General features: G+C 35.5%; 1 non-coding gene and 1 pseudogene across 1 annotated transcript; one reads left to right on the top strand and one right to left on the bottom strand.

Annotated features, from left to right (window-relative positions):
• Positions 1-1,962: 1,962 nt before the first annotated feature.
• LOC102621077 (transmembrane 9 superfamily member 2-like) lies at positions 1,963-10,754 on the top strand (annotated as a pseudogene).
• A 4,883-nt stretch (positions 10,755-15,637) lies between these two features.
• LOC127900468 (small nucleolar RNA R71) lies at positions 15,638-15,741 on the bottom strand. The gene has a single exon (XR_008052651.1). It is a non-coding gene; the product is annotated as a small nucleolar RNA R71 (small nucleolar RNA).
• Positions 15,742-25,522: the final 9,781 nt, after the last annotated feature.

The raw sequence follows: 25,522 nt of genomic DNA, 5'->3' as shown, positions 1-25,522 counted from the left end.
AACTGCAGCATTGTGGTTAGTTTTACCACAAATTTGACAGATTATACTTGATTTGGAATTGTGTTTTCGTTGATCAACATGTTCTGTACTGTAGTGTTTTGGGGCAAGTGGCGGATTTAGGCCATTATTATTGAACCTTGGTTGCGGCAGAGAGTTATTAGAGGGTGATTGATTCATATTGAAAGATTGATTCATATTGTTGTGCCCATTGTTAGAGGGATAATTTCCTCTTCCACGAAAGTTGTTGTTAAAGCCGCGTCCTTGTCCTGGGAAAAGTGGAAGATTGTTGTTGAAGCCGCGTCCTTGTCCTTGTCATTGAAAACTTTTCCTACGTCCACGTTGCCCAAAGAAGGCTTGCTGTGGATCCGCTTCTTTGCCATCATTCTTCTGAGCGATCACAGTCTGCTCATGATTCTGCAAGGCTGACAGGAATAGTTTCAAACTTGGATAAGGTGGCTTGGTTAGCATAGCCGTTTTGAAGTCGGCATACTTGGGTCTTAGTGCCCGTGCCAATTGAAAGACTTTGTCATCGTCCGTCAAGGGCTTTCTAATGGCAGCTAGACTGTCACACAGTCCTCTAAATTTGTTCAAGAAGTCATCAAGCTTCAGGGAGCCTTTCTTTAAGGAGAAGAGATTGTCTTTAAGCCAAGACTCTCGCTCCTTGGTGGCTGGAAGCATATTTTCCTCAATGGAGAGCCAAACTTTTTTCACTGTTTGTCCTCCAACTACCAGTGTAAGGACGTCTTCCATCATCATTCCACGTAACCAGGTAAGAAGCAACCCATCATTGTGTGCCCAAACTGAAAAGTCAGGGTTGGCAATAGACTTTCCATTACTGGAAATTGTTTGGGGTGGTGAGTCATCAGAGATGTGATTGTTGAGTCCTAGGTTACTGATCAGGGGAAGGACTTGGGACCTCCATAAGAGATAGTTGTTACTGGAGAGTTTAATAGATATTAGATTGGCACATTGGTGGATAGTTTGCATGGAGAGTTTGGCCTCGGTTTAGATATTGGATGAAGAAGCCATAAGCTCTGATACCATGCTAAAATTCAAGAGTATTGAAAAGGATTAAAAGTTTTTATTGACTTCCCTTCTTAAGGAACAAGATTGGGTATTTATACATGAGTAGAGGAACTATATATGGAAGAAACATTTTACAGAAATTATGGGATTAATTCTAAACTTAGTCGTTGACTAGCCGTTGGCTAAGATATGAAGAGAATATAGACTTGAATAATGGCTGGCCATCTTCCTTTGGTGAGTGTGCATGTCACGGGATTGTGTGAGATGATTGTTGCAAGCCTTTGGCAAGAGCAATACAGATTGCCATATTTGTTTCCAACGGTTTGCAACTTGCCTTGTTAATGTGGGATTGAGTTGGTGTGCTGATTTTTTTCATGTTAGGTGCGTGACTCATGTGGCTGCATGTGGTTCATGTGTTGTGACTGTTCGAATTCCACATTTGGTGGGCAATGTATCTTAACAGAAGAACATACAAAAATTGTTAAAAACATAAAGACCATAGTTAAAAACATTCCATGTTTATTTCTTGCAAATCCGGCATTGCCAAAAATAGTTGAAACTGATGCATCTGACCTAGGTTATGGTGGGATACTAAAGCAAGTTGACAATAATAAAGAACAAATAGTACAATATGTTTCTGCTCATTGGAATGATTGTCAGAAAAACTATTCTACTATAAAAAAAGAGATTCTTTCTATTGTTCTGTGCATTTCGAAATTTCAAAGCGATCTGTTAAATCAAAAATTTTTGCTTAGAATAGATTGCAAGGCTGCAAAACATGTTTTAGAAAAAGATGTTCAAAACATTGCATCGAAACAGATTTTTGCACGATGGCAAGTCATTTTGAGTGTTTTTAATTTTGATATTGAGTTTATTAAAGGAAATACAAATTCTCTCCCTGATTTTCTAACCAGGGAATTCCTTCAAAACATATAAATGCTGCCTAAAAGGAACAACAAAGGGAAAGGGATCCTCAAAGACCCTGTGTCCCAGACACCTTCTAAAGCCTCCCAATCTTCCCCTCCTAAAGAAAAATTACTTTCATCAGCCATGCCAATCAAATCATGGATCGATATGATTGAAGACGAAGAAGCCAAATCTAAAGCCATCGCCTCTCAAGAACAGGTAAATGAATGGATGAAATCCATTTCTAAATCCCCTGAACTTATGCTTGCATTACAAAGCTTTTCTCAAAGTCAGATTTCCCCTAAAGAAGAAAAATCCATTTCTAAAGAAATTTCTAAAGCCTCTTCACAAAATGTTGTTCTTTCTGGAGAAAGTTCATCATATCAGATTGTTCTTTGCCAAACAAAGCTTTCAAAGAAAACTTCGGATTGGTATGATAAAGCCCATTTTCAAAATATTTTATCCATGGAAGATGGTTTTTACCACACTGATCCTTTTCAAGCAATTTCAAATATTTTCCCTAAGGGATGGTTTTTCAAACCTTGGGACTTAACAAAGCCCCAGTGTTATTATCAAAGCATTTTGAAGTCTACTGAGTCTGTAAAATTTAAACATTTCTTCCTTACGGAAGCCCATACAGAACCAACCTACTCCACTGCCACTATCCTAAAGGTTTTGAGCCCAAAACAATAGGGAGACCAACTCCATAAACTAAAACCCTTCCCCTCCAATTTTCAAATGCATTTGCCACACTGCCTGTCCTATTCTTACTGGGACTATCAACAGGCCTGGTTTAACACATTTTTTTTATCCAAAACCCAAAGAAAACCCATTCTTGGTTATTTTTCTTCAACTAAAAAATAACCGTCCAAAGCCTTCCAAACTGGTTCCAGCAGTGGTGGAATTATTTCGGCCCATGCCCTGAAATCCTCAACCCAAATGCCATCCAGTACTTAAATCTTTTTAAAACCCATTATGTACCTACAGAATCTGAGAAACGATTTCCTCATTTTCTCTGATTCTGTACAAATTTCTTTCTTCCCTGGGTATGGATGTGGAACTTCCGATACCATCCACAAGATGCCCAACTAATTTTACAAAGAACCTTTAAAGTCAAATGGTGGTCAAAATTTGATGAACAGTCCAAATTGACTGTTAATATGATTAAAAATTGGCTCTCCTAAAAAAACCTTCTACACCCAACCATCAAAGATATTAAAGCCCAAGGAACCTTCCTTACCCAAAAATCCAAAGCCCAATCTCTATTGGCAAGTGCCAAAACAGAAGAAGAATATTTTAAAGTCATGGAACAGCTGCTTGCATCTAGATCTGAGCCATCTGTTGCCAGCTCATCCGACAACGAAAGTGCAGAGCCCTTTATATCTCTTGGTGACGACAATGAAGACGACTGCTTCGGGATCTTCCCTCCAATAAAGCACTAAAATATTATTTGTAAAATATTTGTACTATTTCTTTCTCGTTGAAAAAAACAAGTAAAAGTAAAATTGTTTGTAATTATTTTGCCGGGTAGTCCTCTGGACACAAGTGAGAGCGCACATGTCTCTTCACCCGAATAATTTTAAAGCTACAGTTTCGCTACAGTAATGAAGCTACAGTTTCGCTACAATGATGAAGCTACAGTTTCGCTACAGTTGTGAAGTTACAGACTCGCTACAGTTAAAGATCCAGTCTTTGTATTTAAATCGGGAGGAAGACTTAGACTCCTCAGATTTTGAATTCTATTTTTTCTTTCTTCATTCTTCTCCTTCTCTCTCTCTCTGGGAATCAGGAATCGGAAGACGACTTCAGATTAGTTTCCCATTTCTTTTGTAATACTTTCCTTTAAAGAAAAACAAAGCAAGGAAAATCAAATGTAAGATTTGTAATTTCTTTTAAAGTTTGTAATAAATTTAAAGTTCTGTATGTTTAAATTTCTGCAATTTAATTTTCGTAATTTATTTTAAAGCATTTAAATTTTAGTAATTTAAATTTTTATGCATACTTTGCAGACTGATTTGTATCAGATCTGCCGTATAAATTGTTACGTTCCTCAGAAGCAAAGAGACCGGATCTCTGTCTTCTGTTGTATCTTCTCTTCTCCCTCCAACCATTCAGAGTATTATTTCTGGGATCCAGATCTAATACTATCTATGAGCCTTTAGATCTGTTGCTAGGCTTGCTAAAAAAAACATTTTCTGCTTAAAGATTGTAAAGAAATTTAAAAAGGGTATATCGGCTGGAAAACAGAACGTGCGTGATATTGATCTGTTCTAAGTCAGATCTGGTCACAAAGGCAGATTAAGTTCTACATCGATCTGGTAACAACGCCACGTACTGAATTAATTAAAATAAATTTTAAAATTGGTTATTTATTGCAATATTAAAGTTTAAATTTTAAATTCTGCATAACAACCCCTTTTACTATTACCTTTGTCTTTTTCCTGAATTCATACACTTTCCACGTGTAATATATATATATATATATATATAGAGAGAGAGAGAGAGAGAGAGAGAGAGAGAGAGAGAGAGAGAGGTTTGTAGTATTTGGCACTTGATCCAAAATACTCAATAATATTAATTTGTAACGCATTTATATAGGACATGTATTCTATTTTTATGTAATGCATCTACAAGTCTACTATATGTATATCATATATGGAATTATAGGTAAAATTATATTATATATATGTACCATAAAGGAGAAGATTGTTTTCCTCAATTATTTACATAATATGTGTTATGTATATCATAAAAGAGAAGACCGCCTTCTTCAATTATAAATAATTGAGGATGAAAATGAAATTCTTATAATATTTTTATTGAGTTCAAATACTTATTCGTTATTTTACTCGACCAAACATTGATTTGTCTATTTTTCATTAATTTCCATTTAAAATACATATAAAGAGCATTTGTCTCACTTTGTTTGTTTTAACACTAATGTCTTGATTTGTGAGAGTCATGTTTTTTTTCCCCTCCTATACGTATTAGGTTTGAGTTTAAATGAATTTTATGGGTTAAAAAATAACTCAATTAAAATTTCTCTTCTTTTTTAATTGGATTGAGCTTAATTATAAATTCTTTGACAACCATTATGTACTTAACACGTCGTGCAACAAATAAATATGCATCTCTCACCATTTTCATCATGGATACGATAATAGTACACATATCAATTAATTTACCAAAAAATTTTATTTAATAAATAACTCATAAGTATGAACGACAATGGATCAGATCTGACCCAAGATCCATACGATTCAAATCCAATCATTTGAATTTGGGCTGGACTAAAATAGATTTGAATTGAATTTGGATATCGATACGTGGATCTAAGGTAGATCTGGACTAAGTCTGGATTTATCTTAAAATCTAAATCTAGATCCATATCACTCACCATCTAATTTAATTTTATTTTAAAAATTTCTGAACAATTATGTAATTATAAATGAAAATAAAATTTATTCATAGTATAGTAGGGCATGACATGTATTTAAGAATTTTAAAATTTAAAGGTATTTAAATGATAATAAGACAAAAATTTATTAAGTGTAAAATAAAATTAGAACAGCCGGCTCAATTTTTTTAAGTTTTTCACTCTTAAATTTAGTCTCTTTCTTTCTCTTTAGCCTACTCTCGCTCCTCCACTTCATTTGAATGCTTGGATTAGTCCTTTAATTGATAGGAAAATCTCTAGACTTGAGTTTTTTTTTCCTATCATTTTCTCATAATCTTATTTATATTGTATAATCATTAATCAGTGGTGGCTATCAACTATAAAATAATTATGTTAGTAATATATTTAGTTAAATATAGTCTTAATAAAAATAATAAATCATATTTAACTTATATGTTATTATTTAATGATATATTGATGATGATGATGATGTGCCGTGGATATTCAGGATGGTAAATGAGACATTAAAATATTACAATGATCATATTCGTGTAATTACTTTTTATAAATATTTTATTATCTTTCTTATTTGTTTGTTTTGGTGTAAAAGTGGAAGCTACAATACTTATTATATTTTTTATACAAATTATATAATTTAATTGTTACCAATGCGTTTTAGTCTTTAATTTTCTTTTTAAAAAATTATTGCTATCTTATTATTGAGATTTAGAATTCATGACAGATTTAAAGTAGATTTGGATTTTAATTTTTCTTTTTAAATTTGGAGCAGATAAAGATCTTTATCTTTTATTTCAAATCTAGTTATATAGCGAAAAATATGAATCCATAACGAATCTGAAATAATTACAAATCTAAATTTTTATTATAGATCTAAATATAGTTTAGAATAAATTCAATCTATATTTAGATCTATAACAAAACCGATCCGAGTTAAAAAAAATTAAAAATAAAAACCTAGTCGGTTCTTAAACTATTGAACCAAATCAAGCCGGATCAAACATTAATAAAGGGATGAATTTATTTACCCCAAAAGACGAACTGACAAGAAGAAGAAACTACGAAAGTGGAACGAAAAGGAGAGTAAAAGAAAAAAAGTGAAAAAGTTGGCCCTTTCCACAACCCCAGGCAACTCTATTATTTCCCTTTGTTCTGTCTTTAAGTTCTGTCCTTGGATCTGAGATACGGATCCCTTCCGATTTTTTTTCTTTTAATTTTTGGGTCGAGCCCATGTTTTCATACATTCTTGCTTTCAGAAATGGAAATGGTCTATCAATATCTGCCAATATCCTGCCAAACATACCCTTTAAAAAAAGCTATAATTTTGATGCTAATTTTGTTTTTTTTTGTATTATCTGATTTCAGTAAAACTTATCGCTACTTCGATCTGCCATTCTGTTCCCCAGGTTCTTTCTCTTAATCTTTTGCTCTAATTGTTGCTAAAAGAATTGAATTTTATTTTTCATTTCAATTAGTGTTAGAGGCTTAAGAGTAAAACAACATTAGGTACATTTGATTGACCAATAATGTTTGACTAAAATGTAGATACCTCTCACTTCTTCAGGTTTAATTAAAATTGCTCAGAAACATCCTCTGTAGCATGTAGGGAGGTCATTGCAATTATTACTATATATTTAATTTAGCTCAAAGATCTTTCTTTTTCCTATCTTGGTTTATTATATTGATGATTTTGAATTGTATTGTATTGCAGATTCCATAATTAAAGAGAAAAATGAAGCACTTGGTGAGGTGCTGAATGGGGATCGTCTCGTGAGTGCTCCATATAAGCTCAACTTCAGAGATGACAAGGAGTCTGCTGTTGTTTGCAGAAAGAAGCTGAGCAAGGAAGAAGTTGTTCAGTTCCGAAATGCAGTAGAAAAGGACTATTATTTCCAAATGTACTATGATGACTTACCTATCTGAGGTTTCATTGGTAAAGTTGACAAGGAAAGGAAGACTCACTCGAGTGAGTACAAATACTTTATTTACAAGCATATCCAATTTGATATTCTTTACAATAAGGACCGTGTGATTGAGATTAGCACACGAATGGATCCTCATTTTTTGGTGGACTTGACTGAGGACAAGGAGATAGATGTGGATTTCATGTACAACGTGAAATGGAAAGAAACTGACACCCTTTTTTAGAAGAGGATGGATAAATACTCAATGTCTTCTTCATTGCCACATCATTTGGAAATTCATTGGTTTTCTATTATAAATTCGTGTGTGACGGTTCTTCTTTTGACTGGTTTTCTTGCAACGATTCTCATGCGGGTTCTGAAGAATGATTTCATGAAGTGAGATTTATTTTTCAAAGTCAAGTCTATACACGTTCATTCTTGGGATTTATTCTTGTATTTGCTGATATTCATTTTCCTTTATTAAGTATTTTATATTTCATTTGTTGAGAGGTATGCCCAAGATGAGGAAGCTGCTGATGACCAAAAAGTGACTGGATGGAAGTACATCCATGGTGATGTGTTTCGGTTCCCTAAATATAAATCGTTGTTTGCTGCAGCCCTTGGTTATGGCACACAATTGTTTACTCTGTAAGAATCTTTTAGACTGTGATCTATGTAGTTTCATTCAGTTTGTTATAATGCCTTTTCTGTTCCAACCATTAGCCCCCACTTTCTAATTAGATTGCATTTGATTCCAGCACCGTATTTATTTTTATGCTTGCACTTGTGGGTGTATTTTATCCATACAACCGATGAGCTCTATTTACAACACTGGTGGTCATATATGCTCTCACTTCTGGGATTGTAGGATATACAACAGCCTCTTTCTATTGTCAGCTTGAATGAATAAATTGGGTACACATGGATGAACTTTGTTTGCAACTGCTAGCTTGAGGCTTCTAAAGTTGATTGTTGGGAACTAATGTATTCTTAAATGTTGGTTTGACAAGTGAGGAATCTGTTGCTGACCAAATACCTTTTCTGTGGTCCTTTATTCTTGACATTCTGCTTCCTTAACACTATTACAATTGCTTACAGTGCGACTGCAGCATTGCCATTTGGCACAATTGTAGTGATAGTTCTTATATGGACACTAGTCACATCACCATTACTTGTGTTGGGTGGTATTGCTGGAAAAAAACAGTAAGGCATAGTTCCAGACTCCTTGCCGTACAACCAAGTACCCTCAAGAGATCCTTTCGCTGCCTTGGTATAAGAGTGCCATTCCTCAGATGGCAATGGCAGGTTTCCTTCCATTTAGTGCCATCTACATTGAGCTTTACTATATATTTGCTAGTGTTTGGGGCCACATGATGTACACAATATACAACATCCTCTTTATTGTCTTCATCATTCTTCTAATTGTCACGACTTTCATAACTGTGGCTTTGACCTACTTCCAATTTGCAGCTGAAGATCATGAATGGTGGTGGAGGTACATAAGCTCTCTTGATCTCCCCCCTCTCTGGTTAATGATCAGAATATGAAATTATGAATTTTTCTTACAGTTTTGTAACTTTGTTTCCCATGTTTAACTACTTATTTCCCATTTATGCTTTATAACTGAAGGCTTTCAATTGTCATAGTTGATAACTAGTGACTTAATTTTTTTTTTCTCTATGAAAGTTGTTTTGTTGTTACAACCAGTAATCTCTCTCGTTCATAGGTCTTGAAAGCATATCAATATCTATTTCTCAATATATCTATTTATCTATCGTTTTCTTTTGACTCAACAAATGCTAGGTTATGTTATAAAGTACAATCTCAATACATTGTGTTCATCACCTCTATATTCTGTTGTGAAGTGAGTTTGGTAGTCTGCACCTTGGGACGTATTGACTTTCTGTAGGGATTAACTTATTGGACTAAAAGATTACCCATATAATTCTGAGGTTAAATTATTTATTCATATTTGTAGACCAACTACCTCTTGGAGGTGCTTCCTAGTTGTTGAAGGTTCATGGAAATTTAGATCTTAACTACAACAGTTGTAGGATAGCTTTTTTTTTTTTCAAGTATACTTTTCAGTTATTAGATGCTTTTACTACACTTCAGCTCCCTGGTTTGGTTAGTTTAACCTTAGTAGTTTACCTTTGGTTTGTTTTCCTTTGTCCACTTTCTTCCTGATCTTGTTTGAGTAATACATTTGGAGGAACAAACATTTTATCAGATTATTAGGATTTCATGAGATATGATTGATGTTGAATATTTCAGGTAAACTTCCACTACGACATAAATTGTGTGCATCACTGTCTTAAAAATATATTATCAGTAGAAAGGTTGAGAACTTAGTTATTCAATGTTCTACAATATCTTTATCAATTATTATTTCACTCTTACGCCCCTCCCTGGAAGGTAATCGAATGGTTCCCAAACCCTGATGTGGTGGCACAGGATCCGAAGAGCTCCTGTAACACCCTAAGAGACTTAACTCATTTAACCAACTAACTTGTGCACTATTTAGGTTATCTTAGAAAGCACTAGTGTGTATTAATATATATCACTGGGTTGTCCTTGATAGTGAATATTTGGGAAACACTTTAGGGTTGTTTGTCAAAATTAGGCTAGAGTAGAATGACCTTCTGGATTATCGTACTTGATAACATGTGGAATAAGAAAAGTAGGCATGTCTTACATAATGAGCACAACACTTGAGTTTCATCATGTTTAAATTGATGCCAATAGTAGAATAAGAGCGGTATCTCCAGCTGTCTTTATATTAGCTATAGAGTGAATCTAGCTTGGGGATTAGAATTGCTACATCAGATTTTTATTACGCCTCTACCACTTTGGAGAGGGGATTTACAGTTAGTCTTCATATTTTATCTACTTAGCAAACTTATTATGTATTTTGTTTTTTTCTCCAAACTAATCAAACTTGGAATAAACTTTAATGTCCTTTAAACTGATCTGTAATCTTAATATTGACACAGATCTTTCCTTTGTAGTGGATCTACTGGCGTTTTCATCTATGCATACTGCTTGTACTATTATTATGCATGTTTAGATATGTCTGGGTTTATGCAGACCTCATTCTTCTTTGGGTACATGGCTTGTATTTGCTATGGCTTCTTTCTTATGCTTGGGACGATTGGTTTCTGAGCCTCTCTGCTATTTGTCCGACATATATACAGATCGATCAAGTGTGAGTAGTGGCTTGGTTCTTTTTGGCCTCTTGACTTTATCATGGAGAAAGATGATAGAGATCCTCACAAAGACTTACACACACATGTTAGGCGTTAAGTGTAGGGTTTTAAGAGTTAATCATGTTGCTATTTTATTTTAGTATTTTTGTTCATGTATTGTTTAAGAGACCTTGTGCTTTCTTCTTATTACTTGTAACTTGCCCATTGTATTTTTGTTTAAATACTTTCATATTTGTGATGGAATATATTACTCGCTTCCGTCGTACTTTGATAAAAGGTCTATGATTTTTGCTAGAAGTTTTCATTCGCCCGCTTCTGTTTTGGATGTTTCTTGTGCTTGGGCTTTTGCTGGTCTGGTATAATTAGGTCAATTGTCCAACTTTGTACCACATTTATTAGCTGAGACCAAATTGAATTAAATTTTGAGTAATCTTTTTCACACCCTTTTGATATTCGTATAAGATTTTATTTTTATAATCGTAGTCCTGGTGCTATAAGAAATAATATGAAAGGATAAAATGCCTTTACAAATCATCAATTCTATCTTTATATTTTAATATATGATATAATTATTTTTTTATTAGATCAAAATAATTTTTAAACAATAAAAAATAAATTCCCTAATAATATGAATTTTATTATGAAAAATATATTCACAATTTAATTAATTTATTTTAAGCGAGTAATTTTAATTAAATTATTTATATTTGTTTTGTTCTTTTTCAATTTTATGAAAGAAAGAGCTATAAAAACTAAAAAGTGGGCTTCATAAGGTATTTATAGAGGCGTTAGAAGCTCCACTCCTAAATTTTTAGAAACGAAGACTGAGTAGTGACTTAAATACTTTAGATGAAATGCAGAATCTGAAGAATCATAATATTTATTGGAGACGTAAAGTGGGATGGGTCGTTGAACATGTTAGAGCCTAGATGTCCATTAATCATACTAGTATCGAGGTTAGCTGTGCGCCAAGGTCTTAGAATGAAGCGGCACATCATATAGCTAAGCGTGCTCTCAAATCCATTCAAGACCAAATTTGGATGGAAGCAGGAAGACGTAGACTTTGTGGTGGCCTTGGTGAGTCAGTCTTGCATGCCTTATTTGTTTATAAGCATGCTTCTGATGTGTGGGATTTATCCCTTTTTTCTGGATATTTTTTGCTTTCTTCAGGGATATGTGGGATAATATATGTTCAGTCTTTTCTTCAGATGAATTTTAATTCTTTGTTTTGCTCACGTGGGAGATTTGGGGGCAGAGGAACAAAATTTTGTAGGACGAGGCTGCTGCTAATTTTTTCTTAGTTATATCTTGTGCCCAAGAGCTAGTTGATGCTCTTCTACGAAGGTCTTCCATGAGTGCTGATGTTTCTTTCTCCTATTGTTTCTCCCTATTGCGCTCAACGGCAGTTTGATGCTCTTTTACGACGGTCTTTCTTGTGTGCTGATGTTTCTTTCCCTATTGGTCCTTGATTTGGTTAGTTTAAGCTTAATTGCGATGCAACTGTTAATGTTCAGTACGGTATGGTTAGTTATGGGACAGTGATCTGCAATCGTGAAAGTTTACTCATGTTAGCAGGGATTGACATTCGTGTTTATTCTAATGACGTTAATGTGGCTGAGGCGGAAGCTTTACATTTTGGTTTACAACTCGCAAGAGAAGCTGGTTTTTCTCCATTGATGTTTGTTGATGCGAGATTCTGGTTTTTTGCTCGTCCAAGACCAGGATCTCTCCTCAACTAGTTCTACCATGACCAGGATCCCTCCTTGCAAGACCTCTTCTCCACAGATTCTTGCGTACACAGAAACAAGTCAGAGCACGCCGGTTGTTTTTCCGGCGTAAACCCTCCGACGCTCAAGTCAGAAATGTAGGTTTCACTTTCCTGGGAAAATCGGCCACTAATCTTATGGCTCGTTTTCAATCTCTCAATCAAGAGCTTTTTTTTTGTCTTAGTTTTAATATCAAAAGTCTAACCTTTTTACCTTCGTTGGTTACCCTTTTATAGGCTTCCCTTGAATCTGGGCCTTCCCACAATCCATGTCCATCACCTCCCCAACTCTCGGAAGTGGATGCTTCATTATCGTAGTCGTGGCTGGATGGGCTTCGTGCCTTGATTCTCGGGCAGGAGTGCACGTCTCGCCAACTGTCATTCACCGGATCTCCCCACCTCAACCTCTAGCAGGAATGGCTTTATCCTCCTATTATGAGGCCGGCTCCCACTGTGGCTCCGTGGAGGGTACATTCGTGAACGAGCAGAATATTCCTGCTCGTGTTCACCTGCTACCTGTCTTCTGCAGAATATACATGTTCGCGGAATGTTGTTGCCGGATACTTGCTCATCATGGCTGGTCTTGTCAAAATATATTCCTCAAACATTGGTCCCCCAGTTTCTGGTGTTGGGTAACGTAGTGAACAAACAATAGAAATTCAACAGTTCTAGCATGCGCACGACGGGAAAAGGCTTTGAGGAGTCGTGTCGCATTTAATTGCGAAGGAGGTGAGGTGGCAGAAATCTATCCCTCCATTTGAATTTCAAACCGATGGTTACGAAACCCTTGGAATTTGTGCCGTTAAATGTTGGCAACCCAAGAGTTTGTTCCTCATTAGGGAACCCAAAACCCCAAAAAGAGAAACTCGTCTTTTGTCCCATTTCTATCTCTCTGGCGACTGAGTCATTCTTCTCCCTCGGCGTAAAAGCTTCCATCATTGTCTCTATCCAGCTAGGCCACAACTTCAAGTATTATTCCTATTTCCTCGGTTTTGGATAGTTGTAGAAAATTTCTTCTCTCTGTTTTGCTTGGGTAGTGTTTGGTGATACTGCCCTGGTTATAGTTTAGGAAATGTCCAAAGGCAAAGAGAATGTCATTGAGATTGATGACGACGAGTTAGATTTCTTGCCTAGTCTGCTCGCCGATCCTGCCTTTGACCTCGGGATCCCCTTAGAACCCATTAGATCTAGTATTGGGACTAGTGTTAGGAGGATGTTGTTGAGTGTTAGAAAATGCATATTTATAAAGGAGAAAACCATCATTTTACATTTTAAGTCTTACTAACAACCCTTACTTTTATGTATTTAACCTTCTTGTGATTTAATTACATGTGTTTTATTTTAATTAAGTATTTTATGTATTTTAGGAGCATCATAGTCATTTCACAATAAACGAGAAATCAGATGGCAAAACGGACATCACTTTTGAACTCAGGACGGTCGAAAACCTTAGGAGGAGCATAAAAGAAAAAATGACACTGTTCACTTGTACGGTACTATTCACGTATACGGTACTGTATACGTTACTGTTCACGACACTGTTCACATAGACGGACCGATGACGTGGCATTGACTGATGAGGTGTCACGATCCTGTTGGACTAAAATTCTTTTATACTATTGATGGTGACGTGGCAGCATATCAGTGGACGAAAAATCTCGCATACGGTGCATGCATCACACAGGATTATTTTCAACCAAACCGCGTTACTGTTCATCCGGGTCAAACCGCGTTACTGTTCAAAGTCGGGTCAAACCGTGTTACTGTTCATCCGCGTGGTCAAACCGTGGACTGTTGACTGATGACGTGGCGCAATCTTGAGCGTTCAAACTGTTTTTAATCCGATGGCCATGATTTACTCCATGTATCTATAAAAAGGGGGCCTCTCCCCCCTAATTTGATATCTCTGAATCCATTTTTAGGATTCATTTTCTGTAATTCCTTCTCCATCTTGTATTTTCTTTGTATTTTAATAAATTTTCTTTTTGCCCCTAGTTCAATTATGAGTGGCTAATTTTCTTTCAAGTTTGGGTTGAAGGTGAAGTCTCAACATGTGTCATGGGCTTGATTTGGTAAATTTACTTTCTCTTCCCCTCTAATTTTTGTGGATGTTTTGACTTCTCGTCGACAAATAATACTAATCTTGTCTAGTATCGCCTTGGTTTTATCGGCCCTCTAGTACAAGGTTATTATTATTTGGCACGATAAGCCCTTAGCACCATATTGATTAGAGCGTGGTTCACTGGATTCCCCCCTCATGATTTAATTGGCATTAATACGGATTATTTAGTCCATGATGCATGTTGATACGGATCCAGATACCTAAGTACGTCATTTCAATAGATTTCGCTTCAACTTATTCTCGTCATTGCAATTCCAATTTTAGAATTTATTATCGCAATTTCAATTCCAATTTTAGGATAATTTAAATCACTTCTACCACAATTCCAACCACTCATTTTGTAAAATTAATTCTATACACAATTAAAATCCTCATCTTCGTGGGATCGACACTCGTCACTATTGATCTACACTACAATAGATTCGTACGCTTGCGAGTACATTAAAATTTGCACAACAAGTTTTTGGCGCTGTTGCCGGGGAGGTAAGTAATTTTAATTCATAAAATTAATTTTTTTGAATAATTTCTTTTATTTGTTTTCTTGTATTTTTTTAATTAAAAAAAAAGAAAAAAAAGTGAATCTACATATAAAGGTTAGTATTTCTTTTCTTTTTCTCTTCTTTAACATTTTGTAATTTAATTTTCAATTTATTTTTCTTTGTAATTTTTATTTTATTTTATTAATTTAATTTTTAGTTAATTTATTTCACGTATTTATTTTTGTGTATATTTATAGAAAGGTTGTAATAGCGCAATAAGGTTACTATCGTAATTTCTCCCTCTTCTTTATTTTTATTTTATTTGTCTTGCATGCATGGTCGTAGGTCATTATTACTTAATCTTGAACCTATAGACCTTGAACTTGAGAAAACACTTCGCACACAAAAGCACATTAAAAATAAATTTGAAATAGATTTACAAGCACCACAAGAGAGGCCATTTAAGGACTATTTTAGTCCCTTAGCTAATTTGAGCACATCATGCATAAGATACCCAAATGTAGCTGCTAGAAGTTTTGAACTAAAACCTAGTGTGCTAAATTGTCTCCCCACATTCTATGGCTTAGAAAATGAGGACCCATATAATCATCTGAATGATTTTCATGCCATTTGTCAAACTTTTAAATATGAAAATTTTTCAGACGATGATGTTAAACTCAGATTATTCCCATTTTCTTTAAAAGATAGAGCTCGTTCATGGCTTAATACATTGTCTGCCAATAGCATTTCATCATGGGAACAAATGGTAACTAAATTTTTGAATAAATATTTCCCAGTGCATAAAACCAATGCTATTCGCAGGAAAATTTCAGAGTTTACACAGAGAGAGGACGAGCAATTTTTCGAAACATGGGAGCGATTCAATGAGCTGCTCTTGAAGTGTCCACATCATGGGTACGAGAAATGGCACCAATGCCAATACTTTTTGGAGGGATTATTGCCGAATGTGCAAGAATGACTAATGGCAACAAGTGGAGGAGAGTTAATGTCAAAAAGTGCATCAGAGATTTGGGAATTCTTCCAGCGACAAGCGGATAATTCCCAACAACGGAGTCGATCACTCAGGAATACTAGAAGAATTAAGGGAGTAAATGAGGTTCACATTGGCGAATCAAGTTCAGAAATTAAAGAAGTCAAAGCGATAATTGAAGGTCTCTCTCGACAAATAGCATCATTATCGACTACTAAATCAACAGAGCCACATGACCATGACTCTTACTCAGATCAAGCCAATGCCATAGGTGTAATGAGAAAACTATCGAATTACAACCCATACTCCAACACATATAATCCTGGATGGAGAGACCACCCCAATTTTTCATGGTCTCAAGGATTCCAACAGAATGGACAAGCAGCTCCAGCTCCACCAATGCAACAAATTTCTCAAATTCTTCAAGCCTCTCAGCCCCCATTTAGACCATACAATCAGAACCAGAACTACTCTCAACCCAGACCATGGGAGGATTCATTCCAAAATCTCAAGAATCTTACTTACTCTACGATTGAGCAACAGAACCGCACCATTGATGGACTACGAAATGAGTTAAGAGCAGGCTTCAACTCACAAGCTCAATCAGTTTCAAGCCTCGAGAAGATGGTGGGACAACTTGCTTCTTCAGTTCAGACCTTGGCAATGACTGTTGAGAAAGGTAAATTTTCAAGTCAACCAGTGCCTAATCCTAAAGGAGTACATGAAGCAAGTACCAGTTCACCACAGTAGCATGGAGAAGTCAAAGCAGTAATGACCTTGCGAAAAGGAAAAGAAGTCGACAACAAATTGGAGATGCCGGTGACAAAAGAAAATCAAATTGTACCTGTGAATGTTGAGGACTTACCACCGGAGGAAAAAGAAGAAACAAACCCACGAGAATATGTTCCTAAAACTCCATTTCCTCAGGGGTTAGCGAAAGGAAAATCCACAGGTGAGATTCTCGAAATCTTCAAACAGGTAAGTGTTAACATTCCTTTGCTTGATGCTATTAAACAAGTTCCATCTTATGCCAAGTTTCTTAAAGACCCTTGTACTAAAAAGAGAAATATGCATGTTCAAAAGAAGGCATTTTTAACAGAAAACGTTAGTTCTATACTCCAACATAAAATTCTTTTAAAATGCAAAGATCCAGGCTCCCCCACTATCTCATGTAGTATAGGGAACCACACAATTGAGAATGCTTTGTTGGATTTAGGAGCTAGTGTAAATTTATTGCCTTACTCTGTGTTTGTGAAACTTGGACTTGGAGAATTGCACCCAACTCCAGTGGTGTTACAACTTACAGATCGGTCCACGAAAATACCTCGTGGTATTGTGGAGGACGTGCTTATCCAGGTAGACAAGTTTTATTTTTCTGTTGATTTCATTGTAATTGACACTCAACCAATACAGGATTTAAGGAAGCACATCCCCATTATTCTAGGCCGACCTTTCTTGGCAACTGCGGATGCTCACATTCAATGTAGGACTGGAAATATGCAGTTGTCCTTCGGCAACATGACTATGGAGCTGAACATCTTCAACATTGCCAAACAACCTCACAGTGCAGATGATGGAATTGTTGATGTGGATTTAATTGAAGCATTAGTTGATGATACTTTTGTTTCAAACCTTAGTGATGATCATTTACAAACATGTTTAACTCACTTTGGTTTGGATTTTGATATTGACAGATCGGTCGATGAGGTCAACGCCCTGCTTGACTCAGCACCATCTATGGACACTAATAAATGGAAGTCAAGAGTTGAGCAACTAGCACCATCAGAGAAGAAACTCATCCCATCATCAGAATCACCACCGAAACTCGAGCTCAAACCATTACCCAACACTCTGGAATATGCATTTTTGGGAGAAGAAAGTACTCTGCCGGTAATCATCTCATCATCCCTAAATGACGAACAAAAAGGTAAGTTGTTGGATGTTTTAAAAGAGCACAAAGGAGCATTAGGATGGACCATAGCAGACATTAAAGGTATAAACCCAGTAGACTGCATGCATTACATTCACCTTGATGAAAATGCTAAAACTACTAGGGAGATGCAACGTCGGTTAAATCCTAATATGAAAGAAGTTGTTAGAACAGAAGTCCTTAAGCTATTAGATGCAGGTATCATTTACCTAATTTCTGATAGTTCATGGGTCAGTCCTGTGCAAGTTGTCCCCAAAAAGTCAGGAGTCACTGTAGTTACCAATGCCGATAATGAATTGATACCCACTAGAGTGACTACAGGATGGCGTGTATGCATTGATTATAGGAAGTTGAATTCTGTCACACGTAAAGACCATTTTCCTTTATCATTTATTGATCAAATGCTTGATAGATTAGCAGGCCATGAATTTTATTGCTTTCTAGATGGCTACTCAGGATATAATCAGATTCCCATAGCACCAAAAGATCAAGAGAAAACTACTTTCACTTGCCCTTTTGGCACTTTTGCATATAGGAGGATGCCATTTGGATTATGTAATGCACCTGCTACATTTCAACGATGCATGCTAAGCATTTTTTCTGATATGGTTGAACGATTTCTTGAAGTCTTTATGGATGACTTTTCTGTCTTTGGTGACTCGTTTGATCAATGTTTACATCATTTAACACTAGTTTTGTAAAGATGTATTGAGAAGAACTTGGTCTTAAATTGGGAGAAATGCCATTTTATGGTAAAATAAGATATTGTTCTCGGTCACATCATTTCGACCAAAGGTATTGAGGTTGACAAAGCCAAGGTGGATCTCATTTCTAATCTTCCTTCACCCAAAACAGTCAGAGAAGTAAGATCTTTCCTTGGGCATATTGGTTTTTATAGACGTTTCATTAAAGATTTTAGCAAAGTTTCTAGACCCTTATGCAATCTACTTGCTAAGGATGTACCTTTTATCTTTAGTGATTCATGTCTTATGGCGTTTGAAAAATTAAAACAGTTGTTGACATCATCACCCATCATTCAGGCCCCAAACTGGAGCTTACCATTTGAGCTACTATGTGATGCATCTGATTATGCAGTAGGAGCAGTATTAGGACAAAGAGTTGATCGAATTCCCCACGTTATTTACTATGCTAGTATGACATTAAATGATGCACATTTGAACTATTCAACTACTGAAAAAGAAATGCTAGCAATAGTGTTTGCATTGGAAAAATTTTGATCATATCTCATTGGTTGTAAAATAATCGTGTTCACAGATCATGCTGCTCTTAAATATCTTCTCACAAATAAAGATGCAAAAGCTAGACTAATTCGTTGGGTGTTACTTTTGCAGGAATTTGACTTGGAATTCAAATATAAGAAAGGGACAGAAAATGTTGTGGCGGACCACCTCTCTCGTCTCTATTTTGACACAATTACAGAGACATTAATATTGAATGAGTCATTTCCAGATGAACAATTAATGAGTGTGGAAGTATTACCTTGGTATGCTGATATAGTTAATTATCTTGTTACAGGTAAACTTCCAGAGCATTGGACCAAGCAAGACAAGGCTAAATTCTTTGCAGAGATAAAGAATGTCTTTTGGGTGACCCGTATTTGTTCAAGTATTGTGCGGATCAAATTGTTAGACGATGTGTCCCAGAAAGTGAAATTCAGAATATCCTTTCATTCTGTCATGAACAAGCTTGTGGAGACCATTTCAGTGCTAAGAAAACAGCGACTAAAGTTTTACAATGTGGTTTCTATTGGCCACTATATTTCGAGACGCTTACACTTTCTGTTCTTCATGTGATAGGTGTCAACGAATGGGGAGCATTACACGAAGGAACATGATGCCATTAAATCCAATTTTAGTGGTTGAAATTTTTGACGTATGGGGTATCGACTTCATGGGACCCTTTCCCCCGTCTTTTGGCCATCAATACATATTGGTTGCTGTTGACTACGTATCGAAATGGGTAGAAGCAATTCCATGTAGGACCAATGATCACAAGGTGGTGATAGCATTTTTGAAAAGCAACATTGTTTCACGCTTTGAATTCCCTCGAGCAATAATCAGTGATGGTGGTGCCCACTTTTGTAACAAAGCATTCAAAGCTCTTTTGACAAAGTATTCAATCACACACAAAGTGGCGACTCCGTATCATCCGCAAACCAGTGGCCCAGTTGAAATATCCAATCGAGAAATAAAGCACATATTAGAAAAGACGGTGAGGCCAGACAGAAAAGATTGGTCATTAAGACTTGATGATGCCTTATGGGCATATAGAACGGCTTTCAAGACCCCGATTGGGATGTCACCCTACAGGCTAGCGTATGGAAAGGCTAGCGTATGGAACTCGAGCATCGTGCTAATTGGGCCATCAAGAAATTCAATTTTGACATGCAGCAAGCCAGCTCAGTAAGAAGATTACAGCTGGCAGAACTTGAAGAAATTCGCAATGATGCATACGAAAATGCCAAGATTTACAAGCAACGAATGAAAGTCTTCCATGATAAGCAAATTATGAGAAAATCATTAACTCCAGGTCAGAAAGTGCTTTTATTCAATTCTCGCTTGCACCTATTCTCAGGTAAGTTACGCTCTCGTTGGTCTGGTCCATTTATTGTTCATACTGTTTTTCCACATGGGGCAATTGAAATTAAGGACCCAAAGAATGGTGTCACGTTTAAAGTTAATGGTCAAAGATTAAAGCCATATCTAGAGTACCAACCATATGAAGAAGACACCGAAATAAATATGAGTGACCCACCAAATTTGAATTGATTTTTTTTTCTTTTCGTTGATTTGATTTTTCTTTCTTTCTTTCTTTTTATTATTATTCTTTTGCTAATTGAAATTGTTTTTGCATAAGTGTGTTTATTTTACCATTAAGTTTTCTCTTATCATTTTTAATCATGAGTCTCATACCTAGACCATTCCTCCTGAACATTCTTAAACCACTTCAACGTGTCAAAACTCATCTCAAAAGGCAGATTCAATTTTGTAAAACACAACGCATTTGGGCTCTACAACCACCAGAGTTAGTAGCCTATGTTGAGGGTTTAGAACGCCAACTCAGAGACATTGAAAGAAGTGTTTACGACATCCAGTTGGAGCTTGAGGTAAATTCAATAAGATGACGATTTTAATTGTGTGTTTTAATTTGTTTTTCTATTTGTGTGCTTTAGTTTGTTACTCCGGTGAAGTGGCGGATAACGGTACTCCATAACAATCAAATCGGTTACTTCAGTTTCCCATAATAACTGATATTCTGAGGCGAAGGTATGGACAGAAACGAGATTCTAGCGAAGCTTCACAAGCGATTCCCTTCATTTCCTCAGAATGCCCTCCTTACGATCTATAAAGCTCGGTCCGAACGTATGCGATTACTCATGAGGAATAACATAACTACTGACATCCGTTGGTTAATCGAGGCTAAAGTACGATCGGCAGGTGAGTTACCTCCAAAATTTATTGCATACATGCTTGGTTGTGGTAAAGGAAATTATGCAAGAAAACGACGAGCTCGAAGAATTTCTGTTGCTTGTCATAAGTGTGCTAGAATGAGTTGCAATAAAAACCCATGTTCTTTAGGAATGGTGTCTGATAACAGGGAAGATAAGATTCAATTCATTAGGGATGGCTTGAATAAGGAGTCATTGGATGATATCCTTTTGTCTCTTGAAACGCATCCCAGTGGATATGTGTAAGGAGCGATTCTCCAGTTATGGCCATTATTTCAGAAAGAGCATGCACGATATAGTCTCGGGAATCTGACTATAAACGACCCTGTTTGCCAGTTTATAAGAAAACTGGATAGGAAGCCTATCCTCGACCCATAGAGGACGTTCAAGCCGTTTCTGGACATAAAACCAGAGGAAGATGTGAGCCACAGTCGCAACTACCTGTAAATATCCTTTTACTTTATTGTTATTTTATTTCACTATTGTCTTATTGTTTGCATTATTGTCTTTAATAATTTTATTTTACTGTTTTCTTTTTGACTTGCGAGCGACGTGCTTTACGCGTTATTTGACACTGACATATTACCTTATACACAACCATGACCCACTATCACCAAGACTCTTAAATGTGATTTCTTTTTTGTCAAGCACTCACAAATTATTTTTGAGAAGTATCACAATGTCAGCTACTCCCAATAGACAATTCAAGAACATTTGTGTGCTTTCTGGATTTACATATGGCAAACATAAAGAGTTCGTTGAGGCAGCCATAGATCTTGGTCGAAGCATAGCAGCGAGAAAATTACACTTAGTGTATGGAGGAGGTAATCGAGGGTTATCAAAAATGGTCTCAGAAGCAGCTTTTATCAGAGGAAGTCAAGTGTTAGGCATCATCCCAAGAGTTTTAAAACCATTGGGTAGTTCGTCTGACTCATGAACTGGAGAAGAGTTAGTCGTCTCAGGTATGCAAGAAAGAATAACTGAAATGCTTAATCATGCTGATGCTTTTATTTTCCTTCCAGGAGATCTTGCAACAGTAGAGGCACTTATCACGCTAGCATCTTGGGCCCATCTGCACATCCATCAAAAACCCATCGGTTTGTTAAATGTCAATAACTTTTATGATGGCTTTATCGCATTTCTTAACCATGCAATAAAAAACTATTTCATTCCCGCTAATGTGAAAAAACTCTTTATTTGTGCTTACACTGCTAATGAGCTACTTGATCAGTTACAAGCTTATAGACCGGAGCCAGACCCCTGGACCTTTGTGTTGGAGCGTCCAAATAATAATGGTAACAGTAGCAGTAGTAAGAAGTACAAATTAGATTTAACTCTCCGCCTGTAAATATTTTCTTCTGTGTTGCACCACCCAGGTGATGTCTTCTAAACTCTACTTCTTTCATTTCAAATATTGAGGACAATGTTTCGTTCTGGTTGGGGGGAGGGAATAGTCGACAATTGTGGAATTTTGGTTAAGTTTTTACTAATTTTTTGTTGTAGAAACTAACTGTTGCTAACTTTTTGTGTTGAAGATGGCTGAATATGGAGTGTAGTGACTCTAGAAACGCATCTTCATCGTTTAAAAAAAAATTAAAAAAAAACTTTAAAAAAAAAATTCAAACATTTTCTTTTTCTTTATTATGTGTTTATGTTTATTTTTCTTCTTTTTAATTTCTCCTCTATAAATATACATTTTCCAACTTTTGAGTCGAAGATGGCTGAATATGGAGTGTAGTTCCTCTAGAAACGCATCTTCTTTAAAAAAAAATAAAAAATCATTTTCGTTTTCTATCATTTTACGTGTAACTTTTCTAATTAGTTTTTATGTATCATTTTCACATTTCTGCATGCATATTTTCCTTTCATGTTTAGAATAGGTTGGGGGTAGAATGTTGTTTAAAAAAAAAAATGTGTGATTTGTTTTAACATTGAGTGACATGATTAATTTTAAATTTTAGTATTTGTATTATCTTTGGTCTTAAGTGATGTTACATTATGTTTGCTACTCTACATGTTGATGTCGGAGACATATATGTAGAGCTGGCAAAATTTGACACGACCCGATTACCCGACACGAACACAACATAAATAAATGGGTATGGGTCGTCAAATTTAACACGATTATTAAATGGGTCGGGTTCGGGTCAACACGATTTTTTTCCGTGTCGGGTTAGGGTTAAAATTCTTGACCCATTTACCCGATCAATGACTCGATTATATTTTCTATTTAAAAATAATTTACATATTCTTATAATTACAACTCAAATATTAGAGATGATTTTCTTTTTTTTATTCTTTAAAAGGGTGAATATAAACACAGTGTTTTATTTATAAAATTTTACATACATTTAGAGTTTCAATAGTGTAAATGTGTAAAAATTGATAGACATGTATATTTTATAATATTGATATATAATATTATATATATATATAATTAAAACCTCAATAGTGTAAATGTGTAATATATTGGTAGATATGTATATTTTATAATATAAATAAATTATGTATGTATGTATGTATGATAATGTGTAAATATTTGATGTAACTTTTGTTCAATATATAGATATTAAACGGGTTATTGGGTAACCCGATTATTTTCCGTGTCGGGTTTGGGTCTCAATATTTTGACACGATTATTAAATGGGTCGGGTTTGGGTCGACCTAAATTTAACACGACACGAACACGACCCGATGACCCATTTTGCCAGCTCTACATATATGAGTTGCTTGAAGGAATGAACATGTCATAATAAGTACCAAGTGAGTTTTTGAGCCTATCATTTTTCTTGGAGAGTAACCCTTTTGCCCATTCTTTATACAGCTTAACAGTTTATTATTGTATACACGATTTCTAGATTTCTTTTGAGTTAACCCTTAATAAAAAAAAAAGTGTGTTGCTACATTTGGAGGCCCATCTAACTAGTAGATATGGAAGGTTATTTAGAGCCCTAAAAGACGATGGAAATGCCATCTTTGATCCGTTTGAGCTTTTCTAGCCATCCCTTTTATTAAATATCCATAGTTAACCCTTTTGAGCCTTTAAAAAAAAATATTTTCTTTGTCAACTTATCATATTGACCCACTCCGATTTGGAGTATTACCCGATAACTTATAAGTTCCATCACCTATTTATGTTTGAGAAAATGTAAATAATTATGTTGTTTAGTGAAGTTATAGCAAAAAAAAAAAAAAACAACAAAACAAAAGTTGTTGTTTCAAAAGAATAAAAATAACAATAATAGGTGAAATCCACCTTGCAACTTCCAAAAAAAAAAAAAAATTCTCTGCATTTTTCTCAAACATACACTTTGTTTTCCTTATTTCCTTTATTTGTTAACCATGTCCCTAGCCTACGTTACATCCTAATAAAAGTCCTTCCTGATTTTAGGAAACTATAGTTTGAAGTAGAAGCTAGTTATATGGGCTAAAAAGATGTAGTGATGCATAATTAAAAAAAAAAGATAAATAAAGTGGGTTGACTTACATTTTATTTGACTTGAGATCGTATTATTTCTAAGCTGAGGGCATATTTATTTCATCTTGGTGAGAGCATGTGATATCACTTCTTCATTATTTTCTCTCAATTATCATTCATTGGCGTGACTATTTTTATTGGGTTTAATTTATTTGTGAGAGTGTCACTACTTCCAGTGAGATTTTGGGGTTTGACATGTCATTCTTGAAAGTAGCTATAACAAAGTCTACTAGGCTGATTCATGTGGATGGTTGATGTGGGTGTGATGTTACTTTAGACTGGAGATAATGCTTATACTTTTATTTGATTGCTATCATTAATCTGATTGAATAAACACGAGTGTTTCTAAATTTTTTTTTTAAAAAATCATTTTGAATTTGAATTTTATTTTCGCTTCATTTGCTAGGGACTAGCAATAAGCTGGTTGGGGGGTGTGTTGAGTGTTAGAAAATGCATATTTATAAAGGAGAAAACCATCATTTTACATTTCAAGTCTTACTAACAACTCTTACTTTTATGTATTTAACCTTCTTGTGATTTAATTACATGTGTTTTATTTTAATTAAGTATTTTATGTATTTTAGGGGCATCATAGTCATTTCACAATAAATGAGAAATCATATGGCAAAACGGACATCACTTTTGAACTCAGGACGGTCGAAAACCTTAGGAGGAGCATAAAAGGAAAAATGGCACTGTTCACTTGTACGGTACTATTCACGTGTACGGTACTGTATACGTTACTGTTCACGACACTGTTCACATAGACGGATGATGGCGTGGCATTGACCGATGATGTGGCATTGACTGATGAGGTGTCACGATCCTGTT

The sequence above is a fragment of the Citrus sinensis genome, chromosome 2 (assembly GCF_022201045.2).
Source record: "Citrus sinensis cultivar Valencia sweet orange chromosome 2, DVS_A1.0, whole genome shotgun sequence".
Taxonomy (NCBI): domain Eukaryota; kingdom Viridiplantae; phylum Streptophyta; class Magnoliopsida; order Sapindales; family Rutaceae; genus Citrus; species Citrus sinensis.
This window is presented reverse-complemented; position numbering and strand designations above follow the sequence as displayed.